Source organism: Podarcis tiliguerta (assembly GCF_965153285.1).
Source record: "Podarcis tiliguerta genome assembly, chromosome: 16".
Taxonomy (NCBI): Eukaryota; Metazoa; Chordata; class Lepidosauria; order Squamata; family Lacertidae; genus Podarcis; species Podarcis tiliguerta.
The window spans coordinates 29,789,039-29,806,852 of NC_139549.1; the positions used below are offsets into that span (position 1 = coordinate 29,789,039).

The 17,814-nt window shown below is 46.6% G+C and overlaps 1 protein-coding gene across 1 annotated transcript in view; it reads right to left on the reverse strand.

Annotated features, from left to right (window-relative positions):
• Positions 1–17,464, reverse strand: part of YDJC (YdjC chitooligosaccharide deacetylase homolog) — a 114,063-nt gene extending 96,599 nt beyond the window's left edge. Inside the window, exon 1 of the mRNA XM_083418367.1 lies at positions 17,060–17,464. The gene's annotated coding sequence lies outside the window, so the exon portion shown is untranslated. The remainder of the gene's footprint in view (positions 1–17,059) is intronic.
• Positions 17,465–17,814: the final 350 nt, after the last annotated feature.

The following is a 17,814-nucleotide window of genomic DNA, read 5'->3' on the forward strand; positions in this document are numbered from 1 at the left end:
CAGCTTCATGATCTGTCCTTCCTGTGAACACTCAGGGCTGATTTCCTTCAGAATGGATAGGTTTGATCTTCTTGCAGTCCATGGGACTCTCAAGAGTCTCCTCCAGCACCAATGGGAGAGACTAGGCTCTCTTAAAGATCAGTAAGCAAATCCTTGGAAGCAGCAGTGGGAGCCCAAACAATAGGTGAAGTTGGAGTCAATGACAGGCAAAGCCAACTCAGTCTGGATTTGTCCCCCATGGTCCTCCCTGTTAAGTTCTGCAAGGGCAACACTGAAATTTGAGGACAATGACTGCCAGTGCTGGTTAGGGTTAGGGTTGGGCTGGTTTTAAGAAGCCTGACATGGGGAGGTGGGGTGCTGGCTAAAGGCAGGCTGAGGCTGGTGGAGCACTGCCCCACTTGCTCTCATGGACCAGCCCCTCCAGGGAAGCAGAGAGTAAGACTAGAGGGGCAGTTTTCCCAGTAGAAGATCTGCACTGAAGCCTGCTTGACTTGTATATAAATGGTCTGAAGCGAGGGGCGAGCAGGGAGGTGTGCAAGCTAGCAAATGACTCAGGACTGACTCAGTGTAAGTCAGCTTCCTATGTTCCTAAATCAGCGAAGAAAAGCAGGTTCAAAAAGCACAAATGTAAAAAAAAAAAGACCAAAAAACAAGGCCCCTGACTCAACAATAAACAATCCACTTCACTCTTCTTATAAACACCTCATGGCAGACCATTCTCTCGTGAATGTTTTGTTTCCACTAACAGCTAACTTGTTGAGTGATGGTCGCCGAGTAGCCAAAATGACATTATTCACACAAAAGAGAGAGCTATCGGTGGGAATGGTGAAGCCCAGAGGTTTACACATGTCCCACAAACCTCTAATAATTCTAAGGGGAATAAAAGTGACCCCACACAACCCAGAAAGGACTGAATTAATACAGTGGTACCTCAGGTCATGGTGTGTTCCTATAACCCTTGTGAGCAAAGCCATTGGGAGTCTCGTACAGTGGTACCTCGGGTTACAGACGCTTCAGGTTACATACTCCGCTAACCCAGAAATAGTACCTCGGGTTAAGAACTTTGCTTCAGGATGAGAACAGAAATCATGCTCCGGCGGCGCGGCAGCAGCAGGAGGCCCCATTAGCTAAAGTGGTGCTTCAGGTTAAGAACAGTTTCAGGTTAAGAACGGACCTCCGGAACGAATTAAGTACTTAACCCGAGGTACCACTGTAATGGGGTGCTAACTGTTAGGGGAGGGCAGAGAACCCAGAAAAACTGTGTGTGCGCGCGCACGCACATGCACACAGAATGGAGTTCCTTGAAAAAGGACATGGCTGACTGGCTGGCATCCTGAACAGGCGCACCCCGCGCTGCAAAATTTTGCTGCAGGTCCCACGTGTAGCTCCTAATTCATCCTTCCAAACACTCCCCCCAGTGCTCTTTCTTACCTCCATGCCAGTCATTCGTCCATATTGTGGTGCATAACCACAAATCGTTTCCACTTCTGTTAATAATTACTAAACCCAACACTGGTGAGTATGTTGGGGAGAGGTAGAATCCACAGCACCATTCGGCCCTTTTCTATTGCCATATTAATAATCACGAAGCAGATTTGCAGAAAAGGGGACCACCACCACATTTTAACCCCCTTCAGGCAAAACTCAGCCAATGTTGGTCACTGTGAAGCCCACCTTATTTTGATGGCATTTAAAGCCGTATCACACACCACTTTACACAGTCGTAGCGTTCCACCCCCCTACCCACCCCAAAATCCCGGGAACTGGAATTTCGTCATAGTTGCTGAAAGTTGTGAGGAATCCCCTATTCCCCTCAGTGTGATGGCCTGGGAATCTGATTCAGAGGCTGAGCCTGAGGAATCCCAACCTGCACAGGAGTCCCCGCCTCCAGGGCCGGCTGAGCCAGGGCTGGGGCTTGAATCTGAAGGGCCTGCACCTGTGCTGGATCCTCAGGAGCAGACACCAGATGTATCCACTCTTGCTCCACCCTGGCGATCAATGGGGTGACAGATGTCGCAGCCAGATCGCCCTCACATCAATCTATGCTTAGAGGAAAGGGGGGGTCTCCTGCCCCGACTGAGGTGGAGGAGTGGCCAAACGACACAAGAGTTCGACATCCAGACCTGGGCAACTACAATTACATAATGACAGGGCTGTACAAAGATCTGTTGGAAGAACATCAAATTCAGCTAATTAAAGAACTGGGGCCAATTAAAAACTTTCTTTCAGAATGTTTGGGTTTGCTCACCTCCCTGATTGAACTAATCAGGAGGAAAGAGGACTGCCACTTTCACAAAGAAGCCAGCAATAAGCCAAATGGAAATAAAACCCAGCCCAACATCAAAGAAAGGAAAACAAGCAGAGCCAAACTAGTCCAAGGAAAAGTATTGGCCACTAGGAAACCTTCCTTAAAGGGAAAGAGTTCAACGCACAAGAAGAAGCCGAAGAATGTGAAATTGGGTCGAAAGGCTATGCTGCCCTCTCGGACTGGGAAAATGAATTTCTCAAAGTTATTCAAGATTCTGGAGAACTCAAGCACAAAGAACCCCAGCATAACAACGCCAAATAAGAGCCAAAGCCCAAACATTTTAAATAAGCATCAGGTGGCTAGCCCTTCAAGGCTAGTAAAACAATCGCTGCCCTCTAGTGGAAAACTAAAGAAAACTCCAGACCTAAAGCAAGAAACTCTCCAGAAGGGAGTACGAAAGAGCCAGAACTTAATTTTAATTAAACATAAACTAGTTCTCCTCCCTCTTTTCAAGCATGGAGGCCTTTCCACGCCTGCACAACAGAGAATTTATATACTTAAGAAAATTGACTTAGTCATCAGAGGCCTTATTCCAGCAGAAAACATTGTCAGCGTGAAATTTCTTCCTTTTGATAAGGCCCAAAACAGAGTTGTGGTGACCTTTAAGGACTGGTCGGTAACTAAACAAATCTTGAAAAAGAGGGACAGGCTCCAGAGGGCTGGCCTGTTGGTGACCCGCCTATTCGAAGAGTCCGGCATTCCATCATCCCTCTTAGGAACACGTAAGCCTACTAGTCTGCACACAGAATTGGAAATGGCTTCTGAAAACTACAAACAAGCTCAACCGGAGGCAGTCAAAATTTCCAAACAGAAGGCTAAGCTCCAAAAAAGTTCACTCCCTTCCAATGAACCCAAAAAAGATATTTTAAACGAAAAGGAGCTGTTCTTTTTAGCTTCCCTTGAGCAGATTCATCAGTCCCAGGATGCGTTAATAGCTAGGTTACAAAACATCAAAAAATCCTTACTTCCCCAAGGCTTTTCTGCTCCTTTGGAATTTAATTTTGCTACTAACACAACAAAGCCCTTATCCAACGAAGACTGGACGCAGTGCCGGTTCCTGTCCCCCGAAGAAGCGGGTTCTCCCACACAACCCTTAATACCTCAAACAACAACACACCAGGTAGATCTTGCCATGCCGATGAGTAGGAACGGCTCAATCTTTGTGGATGTCTTAGGATCCTTAGATGACATTCAGGTGGAGGATTGAAAGACAGACACAGCGAGGGGACACCATGCCAGGGAAACAAAACTCACTAGGTTAGTACCTACCACGAATGATCTTAACAGCTCACTCCACCTCTATAAAAACATCCATTCCATCATACTAAAGAACAAACGGAGGAGTCTACCTTTGTTCCCCTCACCACCATATTTCCACATTTATCGTGGAATGTGGCGGGCTGGCGGTCTAAGCAGGGCGATGCTGATTTTCTGGATTTCCTCTCAAAATTCCAGATTATTTGTTTACAAGAGACCTGGTGCCTAGACTCTCATCTCCCTTACTTACAGGGCTATGTGGCTTTTGCTACCCCTGCGAAAAAACTAAATAACTGTGGCCGACCTAGCGGCGGTTTGGTCACTTTTATCCCTATAGAGCAAGGGTACAGGGTGCGACAACTGCAGTGGATGAAGAGCAACAATTTTCAGATTTTACTTATCTCCAATAACACAGGAGGAGATTTTCTATGTTTTAACGTTTATATTCCCCCCGTGTGTACTTCCTCTCAGACAATACAAATCTGGGAAGATTTGGAGTCATGCTTGGAGAAGGCCAAAATAGAATTTCCTGACTGGAACATCCTGCTGGCAGGTGACTTTAATGCTAGGATAGGCAGTGACATCAATTCGTATGGCTCCAAATCCCAGTTTTTACCAGAAGCGGACTGGTTTATCCCTTGGAGTTCTGATGAAAAGGTCCTGAATAAGGCAGGTAATACATTACTGGAGATCGCCTTTAAGCATAATTTGTACAACCTGCATGGTACTTACATGGATAGGTCAGGAGGTTTTTTTTCTTTTATCGGCCCTCGCGGTGCAAGTGTGATTGACCATATCCTGGTCTCTCCAACAATTTTGGAGAGGGCACAGGGTCTCAGCACTTTTAACAGAACTGAGAGCGACCATCTTCCTAGAGCAATCTCACTAACTCCCCTCGAATCAGGGGGATTACAACAACTACATCGTGCAGTCCCTCCTCAAGCACCGGCCCCACGCAGGCGTAAATGGAACAGCGAGCTGGAGCTTAAAATTAAACAACACCTGCACTCTCCAGATTTATTGGTTCTGAGAGACCAGTGTCTTTTACCCAACTCTGATCCTTTTTCACTATATCAGCGGGTCTCAGAGTCTCTTTTCCCACTACTTACAAACTCCAGGCCTCCCAAACAACATAACAAATCGGGGGGCTGGTTTGACAAAGATTGCCGGAAGCTAAGATCCCTGCTTAGGAAGCAACAAAACAAGGTAAAACAGGAGAGGACTCTGTCATCTATAGTAAATCTCCACAGATGGCGCTCTTACTATAAAAACACCTTAAAACTCAAGAAATCCCTTTATAGGAAGGAACAATGGGAGGCACTTGATAAGGCGATTAAATCGCGAGACGATAGAAAATTTTGGGCAATAGTAGCACAGGGAGTCTCATCCAAAGGAAAAATTGTAAACAACAGTATTCCATCCGAGGTGTGGTTTCAACACTTTTTCCAGCTATACACACCCTCAAATATTGCTAATTCGAGTCCGTCCCTCCCATTGAAGAATGTTCATCTAGCTAGTTGGGATCCTGTTACGGAATCAGAGTGCCTACAGTTAATTAAAACATTAAAAAATGGCAAAGCTCCTGGTGAGGATATGATCCCCCCTGAGGTATTTAAGTCAAATACCCAATGGTGGGCCATCTTTTTGGCCAAACTTTTTACGGCAATAAACAACACATGTAAAATCCCAGCAAATTGGAAACTAAGTGTGGTAGCCCCTATCTACAAGAAGGGAGATATTCAAGATCCAGCAAACTACCGCCCTGTAAGCCTTCTGGACATCGCATACAAACTTTATACCCGGTACTTATTAAACAAGTTGGTAGATTGGGCGGACCATTCTAACCTGTTCAACCAGGAACAGGCAGGATTTAGAAAGGGCCACAATACGATAGGTCACTGTATGGTACTACAGACCCTGGTAGCTAAATATGCAAAAGCGTATAAGAGCAGACTCTTTGTGGCCTTCGTTGACTTGACATCTGCCTTTGACTCAATCTGTAGAGATAGACTATGGAAAAAATTATATGAAACGGACATTGATAGACGACTCTTAAAAATTCTCAGAGAGTTACACACAGATACTACAGTCAAAATCAGAACTGGGCCATCGGGAACTCTTACGGACCCACTGCCATTGGGGAAAGGGGTCAAACAGGGATGCCTGCTAGCCCCATTTCTTTTTAACTTTTATATAAACGACATTGTTCAGTACATGGCAAAGTACAAGTCATCGGCTCCAGCCCTTGAAGGTAAACGTCTGAATATATTGCTATACGCCGATGACATGGCTTTAATGGCACTCACCCGAAGAGGCTTACGCAGCATGCTGGAGGGGATCGCAGCCTACTGTTCCCATAACTCACTAAAGATAAACTATGACAAAACAAAAATTGTGGTGTTCACTAGAGCTCGCCACACCTTTAGATGGTTTTTAAACGAACATGTGATTGAACAGTGCCCCTTTTTTAAATATCTGGGTGTTACATTTCAGGCTACATCTAGTTGGCTAGCTCACTTTAAGGCTGTAACCATCCTAACACGAAGAACAATTGGTGTCCTGCTTAGTTTCTTCCATACCCGGGGAGGACAATTGGTGATCCCGGCATTAAGAGCTTTTGTTGGGAAAGCTATTCCCCAGATGTTATATGGGATAGAACTCTGGGGGTGGAACCAGAGGCTGTTGGAACGGCTTGAAATTTTGCAAAATTATTATCTCAAGAGGATTCTAGGCCTTCCCCAAGGAACCCCAGCAGCTTTCTTGAGGGTGGAGGTTGGATTACCCTCTGTGTCTGCCAGGGCCCACTTAAGATTCCTACGATTTTACATCAACCTTGCAAATACTTCAAACATCTTATTGGCCAAACAAGCCTTTGTATCTCTTCAAAAGAACACCACTTGGCGTCAAAACCTATCTGAGATCCTGGTTAGATACACCCTACCGGAGTTTAATATTCTCAAACTGTGGAGCCCGGACAAAGTTCGGGAATGGATCCTGGAGAGAGACGCTCTGTTAGATATCACAAAAATACAGAACCCAGCGTCCTCCCACTGGTTTCCCCGTCTGAAAACAGTCAAAACCTGCGCCAATTACTTGGCGAATATCACCAATCCCACCCTTCGGAGAGCTTTCACCATGGCCCGTTTTCAAACCATTCCTACGGCCTATCTGTCAGGCAGATATGCAAAAATCCCAGTAGAGCAGCGTATATGTCCTTGTCATATGAGAACCAAAGAGGATCTCACACATTACATGTTGTATTGTCCCATCTATTCGGCCTTCAGGGATGTGATGTTACAAACTATTCCCAAATCAATAGCCAACTCTGAGGACCAAGTAAAGTTTTTATTGGTGGACGCTGATCCACGGATTTCTCACGTGGTAGCGGTCTTTGTGGTGAAGGCTATGAAAACTAGGGTATGGTTCCTGGATGAAATGGTGAGGTCCCTCCCATTGCTCCCCTAACCTGTTGCTGTATCTTCTTCCCTGAAAGGCGGGGGTTTTTGGGTAGTTTCTTCGCTGGGACAGCATGGCATGAATTTTAGCTTATTTCTATAATTTTATTGTTCATCTTTTAATAATGTTTTATGGTATTTTGTGTAAAGGCATGGACCTCACAAATCTAATAAACTTGCTTACACTCTTGCTCCAGAGGTGATGGAGGACCCATTGCCTGCAGGTGCGCCTTTCTCAGCCCTGTCAGGGGAAGGTGAGTCTCCCTCTGGGTCCAGTAACCCTCCAACCTCTCCTGAGCTGCAGAGGCTCAGGGCAGAGAGGCGGAGGGAACTAAGTTCCTGCAGGAGGAGTGCTCACCTCCAGGCCAGGAGAGGCAAGTCACCTGTGGACTGGAGCCGCCCTAGGCCTCAGAGGAGATAAAGGCCAGTCAGCTCAGTCCCAGGTTGTGGGAGCAACATCGTTGGTAACCTGTTCCTGCCGGCACCCTGACCTGCTCTCCTGAGTTCCTGACCATCCCCGACTCCTCGCTTTGGACCTCACTTCGCCCCTGACAGCCTCCTTACCCTCGACCTAGGACCGGACTTAGACCACGCCGGACAGTAAACCCCCCCCCCCCCGGACCAGCACATTCAGAGAGCGACAATTGTCAGAGTTCCCTGGGAAGAGGGGTTGACAGTTATAAACCACTCTGAGAACTGCCTATTTATTTGGGAAAGTGGGAGGGGGGGAGTCTCTACAATGATATGGTACGATAGCACAAATGAAGCCAAAGTCTCTTGCACTGAAATCAATTGAATTTAAAAGTGCTCAGCTAGAAACAAGTTAATGAAAGATGAATATAAATATTGGATGTGTTTTTAATTGTTTTTGTTTTGATGTATTGTGTCCTTTGTTTTCTTTTTATGTATTGTAATGTATTGATTTGTATTGTTTATTCTTTCTTTCTTACTTTTTTCTGTAATCTTTAAACTTTTAATAAATATTATTTAAAAAATAAAAAATAAAAGTGCTCAGCTAGACCGGACCATGCCCTATAAATTTATTGCAATACAGGCAAACTCCCCACTTGCACATGACTGCTGACGAGTGTGCTGTTTTTGGTACCGCAAGTAGGCATGGTGGGGTGGGGAGATTAGGGTTCAGGGAGGGCTAATATGTGTTCTTCTGAACACAACCCCTGCATAAATCGGGAGTTCCCTGTATCCCTGTTTCTCATCCAAATGACTCTTTGACGTAACGGCCTCCTAAAAAGAGAGAGAGAATTCAGAAAGGGAAAAAAGGGAACCTCCACATTAAATAAGCCCATATAAAACCCAAATCTCAACTTTAAAAAACAGAACACAGGGCAACGTGCCTTTATTGAGAAATCATTTCATACAGTCTCATAAATGCTTCTGGTTCAAATGCTGCAAGCTGTCTTCTCCATACACCTTGCCCGACCTACAGAAATAGATTTCACTTTCTCCGTCGAATGAGAATTGATGACTCCAGAAATGTGTCCTAGAGATGGACATGTGTCTCACATCCACACCCCCCCCACCTCGGACATTCCTTGTGCCCACCTGTACAGTGGTACCTTGGTTCTCAAACACCTTGGTACTCAAATAACTTGGAACCCAAACACTGCAAACCAGGAAGTAAGTGTTCTGGTTTGCAAACTTTTTTCGGAAACCAAACATGCTCCATTTTGAGTTCCACACTTTTGTTTTGAGTGTTACGCTGAGGTTTGTCTGTTTTTGCTATTTACTTTGCATTTTTGTGGCTTTTTTATTTTGTTTTTGTGATGGTGTGGAACCCAGTTCAGCTACTGATTGATTGATTGATTGACTGATTGTGTGACTACAGTACATTATTGCTTTCATTTTATGGATCAATGGTCTTGTTAGATAGTAAAATTCATGTTAAATTGCTGTTATAGGGGTTGTTTTTTAAAGTCTGGAACGGATTAATCCATTTTGCATTGATTTCTGTGGGAAAGCTCGCCTTGGTTTTGGAATGCTTTGGTTTTGGAACGGACTTCTGGAACGGATTAAGTTTGAGAACCAAGGTATAGCCCTTACTCTCTTGTCTCTTATTAGCCCCCCCCCCGCCCCGCCCCACACCTTCAGACACTGCAGTGGCTTTCTCCCAAGCTGAGCTGGCCAAACATGTTTTGCATGCAGGAGGTTGCAGGTTCGATCCCCAGCGTCGCCAGCTTTTTAAAAAAGGAAGAAGAATCAGGGTGCCGGTGGCAGGAAAGTCTCTTCTCTCGAGAAACCTTGAGAGAGCTGTTGCCAGTCAAGAGTAGACAATACTGGGGTAGATCCGGAATATGGCAGATTCCTACATCCATAGAAAAGCTGCTTACAGAAAACAAGGGGTTGGGGAGCCCTCTTCTCCCTACAAGATGGTGGGACGCTCACAGCGCAGTCCTAACCATGCTGGCTCCATCCTACCAAATTCAGTGGGGTTCGCCCCCAGGTTAAGCAGGATTCGAACTGCAGCCTTAACTCTTCCATTGTTGTCATTAAGGAAATCATAGCAAGCAACTGGGGTGCTGTAGAGCAGGGCTTGGGACCCTTCGCTGCTCCACGTGGCCACTGGTCAGGGATGATGGGACTTGGAGTACAGCAGCATCTGAAGGGCAGCGGGTTCACCATCATTTCTTTCCAGGGAAGGCGCTAACAAAGGCTGTGTACATGTCACACATTTAAAGCGAACACAGCCCCCAAGCATACTGGGAATTGTAGTTTGTTAAGGGCGCTGGGAACTGTAGTTCAGCGAGGGGTAAAGCTTCATTATCCAGGAATTTTGGGTGTTGGGGTTTTTTGTTTTGGAGGGGGGAATATTCATTTCATTTATTTATTTTATTTCCATTTTACTTATCAAATTTCTATACCGCTCTTAATCTGTAGATCTTAGGGAGGTTCGCAACATAATGTATGGAGTGTACACAGGCAAAATCTTCATTCCATTCTATTGATTCCTTGCTGAAACACTTACAGTGGGTGCTGTTGAGTCTATTACCTGCACCTGTGAAATAAAAGCCTCTCTCGGATTTGCGTGGAAGTCAGCAGACAAAGAAAACAAAACTCTGGCCCCTTCAGCCTCGTTGGTTGCCAACCACTGGGGCAGAATAATAATAATAATAATAATAATAATAATAATAATAATAATAATAATTTATACCCTGCCCATCTCGGGTCAAACTACCTTCTCCATAGGACCAGCCGACCTCCCAGCCACAACTCACCTGGTCTCAAGAAACCGCCGAAGGTTACCAAATGCTGAGATGACGTTTTCGGGGGGGGTGAGGGAGAGAGGGTGGGCTTGGCCAGGGAAAAACGATCCTAAATGGTCCAACCCAAGTTGACCCCCCCCCCTTGCCCAATGCAGCTCTTCAGGGGTGGCTGACGCCCTTTCATTATTGCACTGCTAGCTGTAACTTTGGACAGTAGTGCAACAGGGAAAGAGTAGCAGACTGCCCCTTTGGAAACCTTTGGGGTCCCCCCCTACCTCCTAAGCCCCTCCCCATGCTCTGACACACCCAGCCACACCCACAAAATGAATGCGCACATGAGTCAGAGAGGGCTTTTCAAAGCAGCCCTCGAATCTTCCCACCCCGTTTGCGGAAAACCTCGGTTATACAGCGGGCGACAGTTAATTCCGCCTCCCTCCTTCCCGAATGTATAAAAACATCCCAGGAATCCAACACGACCTGCTGTGTTTACAATATATTATCGTAGCCTTTGGGGGGCTGCCAGAAGAGAAACGGGGGGGGGGGGTGAGGGGGTCCGCCCACGTCCAAGTGCCCAGGGACCACCACCTTTCCTCCCCACAGAGCTCAGGAGCTATTTAACAGCTCAAAGGCCCTTGCTGTCGGCAGCAGACCACGCCGGGCCAGAGATACAGATGGTCCTGGCTTCGTTTGGGGGGGGGGAGGCGAGGCTCCGAAAGGGCTGCTATTGTCCCTGGGCCCGCCTCACAGCGCTGGTTGCTGCAGTGAATTGATGAGCGCACTCTCTTTCTCCCCACCCCCATCAATTCCCACCCCCCCCTTCACCACCTTTCCCCCTTTCCGGGCCTGGTGTTTTACTCTGTTGTTCTAATCCGGTCTGAAGTCCGCTCCCGCCCCACTTTGCCCTTTCCCCCCTTTTGCTCCGGGCCTCAAAAGGTCCCTCAAAGAGAGCGAGAGAGAGCAGAGAGACCACCTGAAAAACAGGGAGGCCACCCACCCAGACCCTTTCAGGCCCTCTGTCAATCCCACCCCCATCCCCGCTTCTCCTGTGACTGATAATTTACAAAGGAGTGGGGGGGGGGGAATAAGGGATTTAACACCCTTCCACCGTTTTTTCTCCCCACATACCTTCGTATTGAGCAGGGGTGGAGTGGGGTGGAAGAGAGAAAGAGACTTTTATTGATCAGATAGAGCCCTTGTCCCCTTGGCTTAGGAAATCCATTCAGCCAGGCTTCCCAAAACCGAATCCGGCTGCCTTTCAACAGGCGTTTGTGTTCACTTTGCAGGTTATCGTTATTTTTAAATACTTTTCAGTAAAGCAGGATCGCAGAGCTATATAATGCCTCTGGGTCTATTCCTGGGCGAAATGTCATTTGCTGATCAGGTGAAATTAGCCGTGGGAAAGGAGTAATACGCTATCAATCTTTGGATCGATGTTTCTACCCTGGTTTTTCTGGCCCTAACAGTAAATCAGACATCCCGGCTTGTCGCGGTTTACTGTGTACAAGCAGTAGGCCGGTGCAGGTTGCCTGACCCGTCTTTTAATAGGTGCAAACGCAACTGGTTTAAAAGCACCAAACAAAAGATTTGACAGGCAACCTGCATTGGCACATTGCTTGTTCACAATAAACCGCGGCAAGCCAGAAAGTCTTTGGGAAATGCAGCCGGTGTAAAAGTACCAAAGGATAAACCCGACTTTCTGGCTTGTTGCAGTTTACTGTAAAGAAACAACATGCCGATGGAGGTTGCCTGATTAACCCCAACTTTGTTCTGCCTCTGACCAGGGCAGGAGGAAGGGGATGCGGTGGGGGCAGGCTGCCCTGGGAGTAACAACTGAGGGGGTGACGAAATGCCAGGCGGCACTCACCTGCAGCGCACCCAAACCATGCGTCTCTCCTGGGAGTGACATGGTGGCTTGGGCGCCCGCAGGCTCTGCCCCAAACGGTCCAGCCGCTGCCTCCCCCTCAGCTGTAGGGCAGTTGAGTGGGAGGAGGCAGGCACGTACGTCGCCCCAGGCGCCCAATCGGTTTGCTCCGCTGCTGCCTCTGACCACAGCGGGATAAAACAAAGCAGAAAGAAACTTTAGCTTCCTGTTATGTTTGAATCAGGGATCATCCCATAGTCAGCAAACCAGCAACAAACCATGCTTTAAGGTTGGTTAGTGCCTGTGACTTGTTATGTAAAGGTAAAGGGATCCCTGACCATTAGGTCCAGTCGTGACCGACTCTGGGGTTGCGGCGCTCATCTTGCTTTACTGACCGAGGGAGCCGGCGTACAGCTTCCGCATCATGTGGCCAGCATGACTAAGCTGCTTCTGGCGAACCAGAGCAGCGCACGGGAACACCAGAGCAGTACCTATTTATCTACTTGCACTTTGACGTGCTTGGTAGCAGGAGCAGGGACAGAGCAACGGGAGCTCATCCTGTCGCGGGGATTCGAACCACCGACCTTCTGATCAGCAAGTCCTAGGCTCTGTGGTTTAACCCACAGTGCCACCCGCGTCCCACAAGACTTGTTAGGGGGCAACAATTCAAGATCCCCGTTTCTGACGTGACGGGAAGCTGAGGGTGGGCAGGGTGAGGCCTTTGGTTTAGTTTGCACCTACCACATTCACACTTCCTGAAGCAATATACAAACCAAAAGAAAAGCTTCAAATTTCCACTTCTCTGAATTTTGCTGTGGACTTCTCCAACCAAATAATGTGTTCAAAAATGTTTCATTTATGTGTGTGTGTGTATGTGCATAAAGCCTATTCTTAGTGACATTATGCATGCTAAATAAAAAAATATGATGCATAACTAGGCATACTATAATAACAATAAGCTTTATATTAGGGGAAATTGCTTGCAGAAATGTCTATATTAGTTCAAAGTACATTAAAAATGTTGCTTTAGGAGAAATTTGCACTGAAACGCCAATGGATTTTCACAAGGACTTTAAAAAATGGTTAATTATAACCACAGACTGCTGCGGAAATGTGGAGAAAGGAATTTAATACTGAAGATAGGAAAAACTGAAATCGACAGATTTGTCAAAAGCTTTTTGGTCTGGAAAGGACCAAAGGGGGAGGGATCAGGCAGAATTCATCATCAAGCTGCTAGTCCACAGTAAACCACAATGAGCCAGAAAACCTGGGTTATTGATACATGCAAACAATGGTGTTCTTATTCCCAGCCCTCTTTCAATATCTCAAGTTCAATGCACTCGTAACTTGTGAAGTCTTAGTGGACTCAGTAGTAAATCTTTCTGAGTAATGATGCTTAATATCTGGTTGCGCAGGATCTAGCCTATTTTAAAAAATGAAGATGAGGCAGTTTCTTCTCTTAAGTCTGCCACAAACCCCGGAACAAAAATCTGTCTAGGAGAAGAACACAATGTTATGCAACGTCAAATAATATATTACTGCCCCCTTCTAGATCGCAAGAACTGTTGTCTTCATTTAACCAACCTGCCCCTTTTCTGCTTTTGTTTTTGGTTCAATTTCTACTTATTTATTTATTCCTTCCCTCGAAGAGTGCCCCCCCAAGGAAAAGACCCTATAAGCAATATTGCACTACTAGGACCCAACACAGAAGCAGAGGCAATATTGATAGGGTCTTACCCTCAAGGTTCTCAAATGGGACGTAACTTCCTGTATCAGGTGACTTGAGTAGTTTCGTAACGTATCTGTAAGCATTGCAATTTCACAGGGGGGAAAATGTTAGAATACCAGCCATCAGAAGCACAAGACAATCTCTTCCTTGCTTTTAGCAATCTATTCAATAACATTCTCTCATTAGCAGGGCTTTTTGCCTCTTACTCCCTTCTCGCAACCACCCTGCAAAGAAGGCTACAAACTTTCCCAGCTTAAGGGGGGGAAACCGAGGCAAATAGGCCAAAATGACCCAAAATGTATGCTTGAGGTTCAGCAGAAATTACATCCCAGCTCTCCTAAACCAGAGGTTAAAACTGCAACTTTGCACTCGCTTATATGAGAGCCAAGTCTCTTTCAATCCAGTGACCATCATTTCTAAGCAAGCAAGCATGGATCAGGCTACTGGGCCATTTTCAGACACGACACCAAAAGGGCTTTTTGAAAGGTTTCTGCATCCAGACGGCAAATGCAAAACTTGTTATACAGGTGTTCGCTTTGAAACAGCCCACTTTATCCCAGACTCACAATATTCATGCATGTACAGTGGCGCCTCGCAAGACGAAATTAAATCGTTCTGCGAGTTTTTTCGTCTTGTGAATTTTTTCGTCTTGCGAAGCACCACTGTGTATTGACGGTTTCCCATAGGAATGCATTGGCGGTTTAAAAAAAAAAAAGGCGCAAGACGTTTTCGTCTTGCGAAGCAAGCCCATAGGGAAATCCGTCTTGCGAAGCAACTCAGAAAACGAAAAACTCTTTTGTCTTGCGAGTTTTTTGTCTTCCGAGGCATTCGTCTTGCGAGGTACCACTGTATACAAATAGCGTGAGATGCCCCAAAGGTCCAAATATCCTGAAATGTGAGCTCAAACAGAATGTTTCTAGGAGTGCTTCAGTCTGTCATCATTCTGTCTAACAGCAAATTTGGGTGGAGGAGTTCTGATCATTTTGGAAGTGAGGTGGGCCCACCCCAAAAGCAGGAAATGGTTTTTACATACCCAGAGGACACACTAGGTATGGAGAAGTTTGTAAATGAAAACTTTTTAAAAGACCTGCGAGTTCCCTAACTTACAGAATGCAGAGGGCACAGGGATGAGAAAATAATAGAATAATTCATCTTGTCTACAAAATGAAGCTTCCTGGTATTTTTATACAGTCGTACCTTGGTTTTTGAACAGCTTAGTTCCCAAATGTTTTGGCTCCTGAACGTCGCAAACCCGGAAGTGACTGTTCTGGTTTGTGAGGTATTTGTGGAAGCCGAATGTCCGTCGGGGCTTCCGATTGGCTGCAGGAGCTTCCTGCAGCCAATCAGAAGCAGCGATTTGGTTTTCGAACGTTTTGCAAGTCGAACGGACTTCTGGAATGGACTCCATTCGACTTCCAAGGTACGACTCCTATTAGCAAAGAGCAGCTGTACTGGGAGCTCAGATTGAATTGATAGGTTCAAGCGGTTCTGGAGCTTCAATTCCAGGGATGTGGAACCTGCTTTTCCCCAGATGTGGCCAGACTCCATCTCCCTCAGCCAGCATGGCCATTGGTCAGGAATGAAAGGACTCCACTAGTAAAGGAAGGACTCATCTGAGAAACCACCTCCTTCTCTCCAGACCCTTCTGGGTGTTGAGAGCAGTAGGAGTCCCTCTTGGCTATTCCATCTCCCTCAGATGTTCAGGGGTGGCTCAGGAGACCCCTTAAATTGTGCAATTCCCCCCCCCCCAGCTTTTGGGCAAATGCAGTCACCCCTCTTTACCTCAGCCTTTGACACTTGAGACGCATGTTTTCAGGTCCCACCCTATTCCTGTACCCGGGATCTGTTTCAACTGTTTCTAATTCCCAATTTTAAATTGCTGTAACTCGACCTTGGACCAGCTAGTGAAGGGCAAGTAATAAATTTAATTCACAATAGTCATCATAATCATACTGTTGAGAGTTGCAAGCCAGAAATATACTGGGTGGTGGAACTGGTTTCCTACCCCTGGGGTATAAAACTGCCGGTGGTGAGGGAAATCTTATAGATGGAAGGGCCCTCTGTGCAATATACCTAAAAATTAGGGGGGGGGGGAGCATGCTCCCCCACCACAGAATTATTCCCCACCCCTCTTCTGCAGCTTGATGGCGACCATCAATTCATCGATTTAATTTATTGACCAACTTGAAAATCCTATATGCAGAAGGTCTCGTTTTCTAGCAGAGAAGCGCAGTCAAACTCACACGACGTAAACTGGTCTCGGGAGCAGACTAGATGCGATGTTAGGGCTGGTGTCCCAGATTTAAAAACCAAGCAAATGAACATAAGAAGGCGGTGTTGTTGTTGTTATTTTAAACATAAATAGCCAGCAAAAGGGTGGCGGCTGAGCCATATTGCGCCAATCATTCAAGGGAGACAGGGGAAGGTTTCTCAAGCTGAGGGCTGCGCTATCCCAAACTAAATTGACTTTGCTGCGTTCCAAAATTGGGTCAGGTCATGCCAAAAGTGGGTGGAGTCAAGCAGAAACACAAGTCACACACCTAGGCTCCATCTGCACTATGCATTTAAAGAGGTATCGTGCCTCTTTTATACTGTAACTGCTTCTTCCAAAGAATGATGAGAAGCGTAGTTTGCTAACGTTGCCAAGAACTGTATAGGGCCTGGCGCAAACACACCCCACCACTGCACGCGCAATTGGATTTACAAACCCAATGAGAAATTTCATTCCTATTTGCAAGTACAGTGGAACCTGTACAGTGTACAGTGGTACCTCGGGTTACAGACTCCGCTAACCCAGAAATATTACCTCGGGTTAAGAACTTTGCTTCAGGAGAACAGAAATAGTGCTCTGGCGGTGCGGCGGCAGCAGGAAGGCCCCATTAGCTAAAGCGGTGTTTCAGGTTAAGAACAGTTTCAGGTTAAGAACAGACCTCCGGAATGAATTAAGTATTTAACCTGAGGTACCACTGTAAGATTTCCAGTCAGGGGTCAAAAGACTGGTGCTCCCCTTCCCCCTGTCATGCAATGGTCGGATCCTGCCAAACACCCTAGCTGCAGCTGCCCCAGGTGGCTATTTGTGATTTTAAAATCCTGCCCGCGTGGCGCAATAACATGACTCAACGCCATGATCTAGAATGGCCCCAAGTGTCCATTTTTGGGGTGACTGCCCCAAGATAGTACTTATCTTGCCTGCATGCCAATTGCCCCACCAAGTTGACCAAAACTCACCAGGATAGTGACCCACCAAGGCCTCAATAAACTTCCTGTTCTTCCTGCCTGTAAAAAAAAAAATCAGAACATAGGAAGCAGCCATATATACCAGGTCAGACGCTTTCTCAACATAGCCCATGGATGGGAGAACATCTGTGGCCCTCCAATGTCACGGGAATACAACTCCCATCAGCCCCAGGCAGCATGGCCAGTGGTCATGATGGGAGCTGTAGTCCGTCAGCACTGGAGGCTCACAGCTCCCCCACTGCTGGTCTATTCTTATGGCATCTCAGTTCTCCAGGGTCTTGAACTGACGTCCTTTCCATCTCTTGTCATCTGATAATTTTTATACAGGCTGAAAATGCCACAGGGCCTTCTATATGCAGGCCCCAGGCTCTGTTTGGCTGGCTGGATTGTGAGTTGCCTGGGGCGCCCTAGGACAGTGTTCCCCAACCTTGGGCCTCCAGCTGCTTTTGGACTACAGTTCCCATCATCCCTGACCACTGGTCTTGCTAGCTAGGGATGATGGGAGTTGTAGTCCAAAATCAGCTGGAGGCCCAAGGTTGGGGAACACTGCCCTAGGACACACCCTCCTTTAGGGAAAGTCCATAGCTTAGTGGTAGAGCACCTGTTTTGCAGGTGAAAGCTCCTCAGCATCTCCAGGTAGATCTGGGGGGAAGAGGCCTGCATGATACCTTGGAGAAGCCATTGCTAGTCAGTAATGGGGGAGATGGACTGTTGGTCTGAATTCGTCAGCTTCCTAGGTTCCTCAC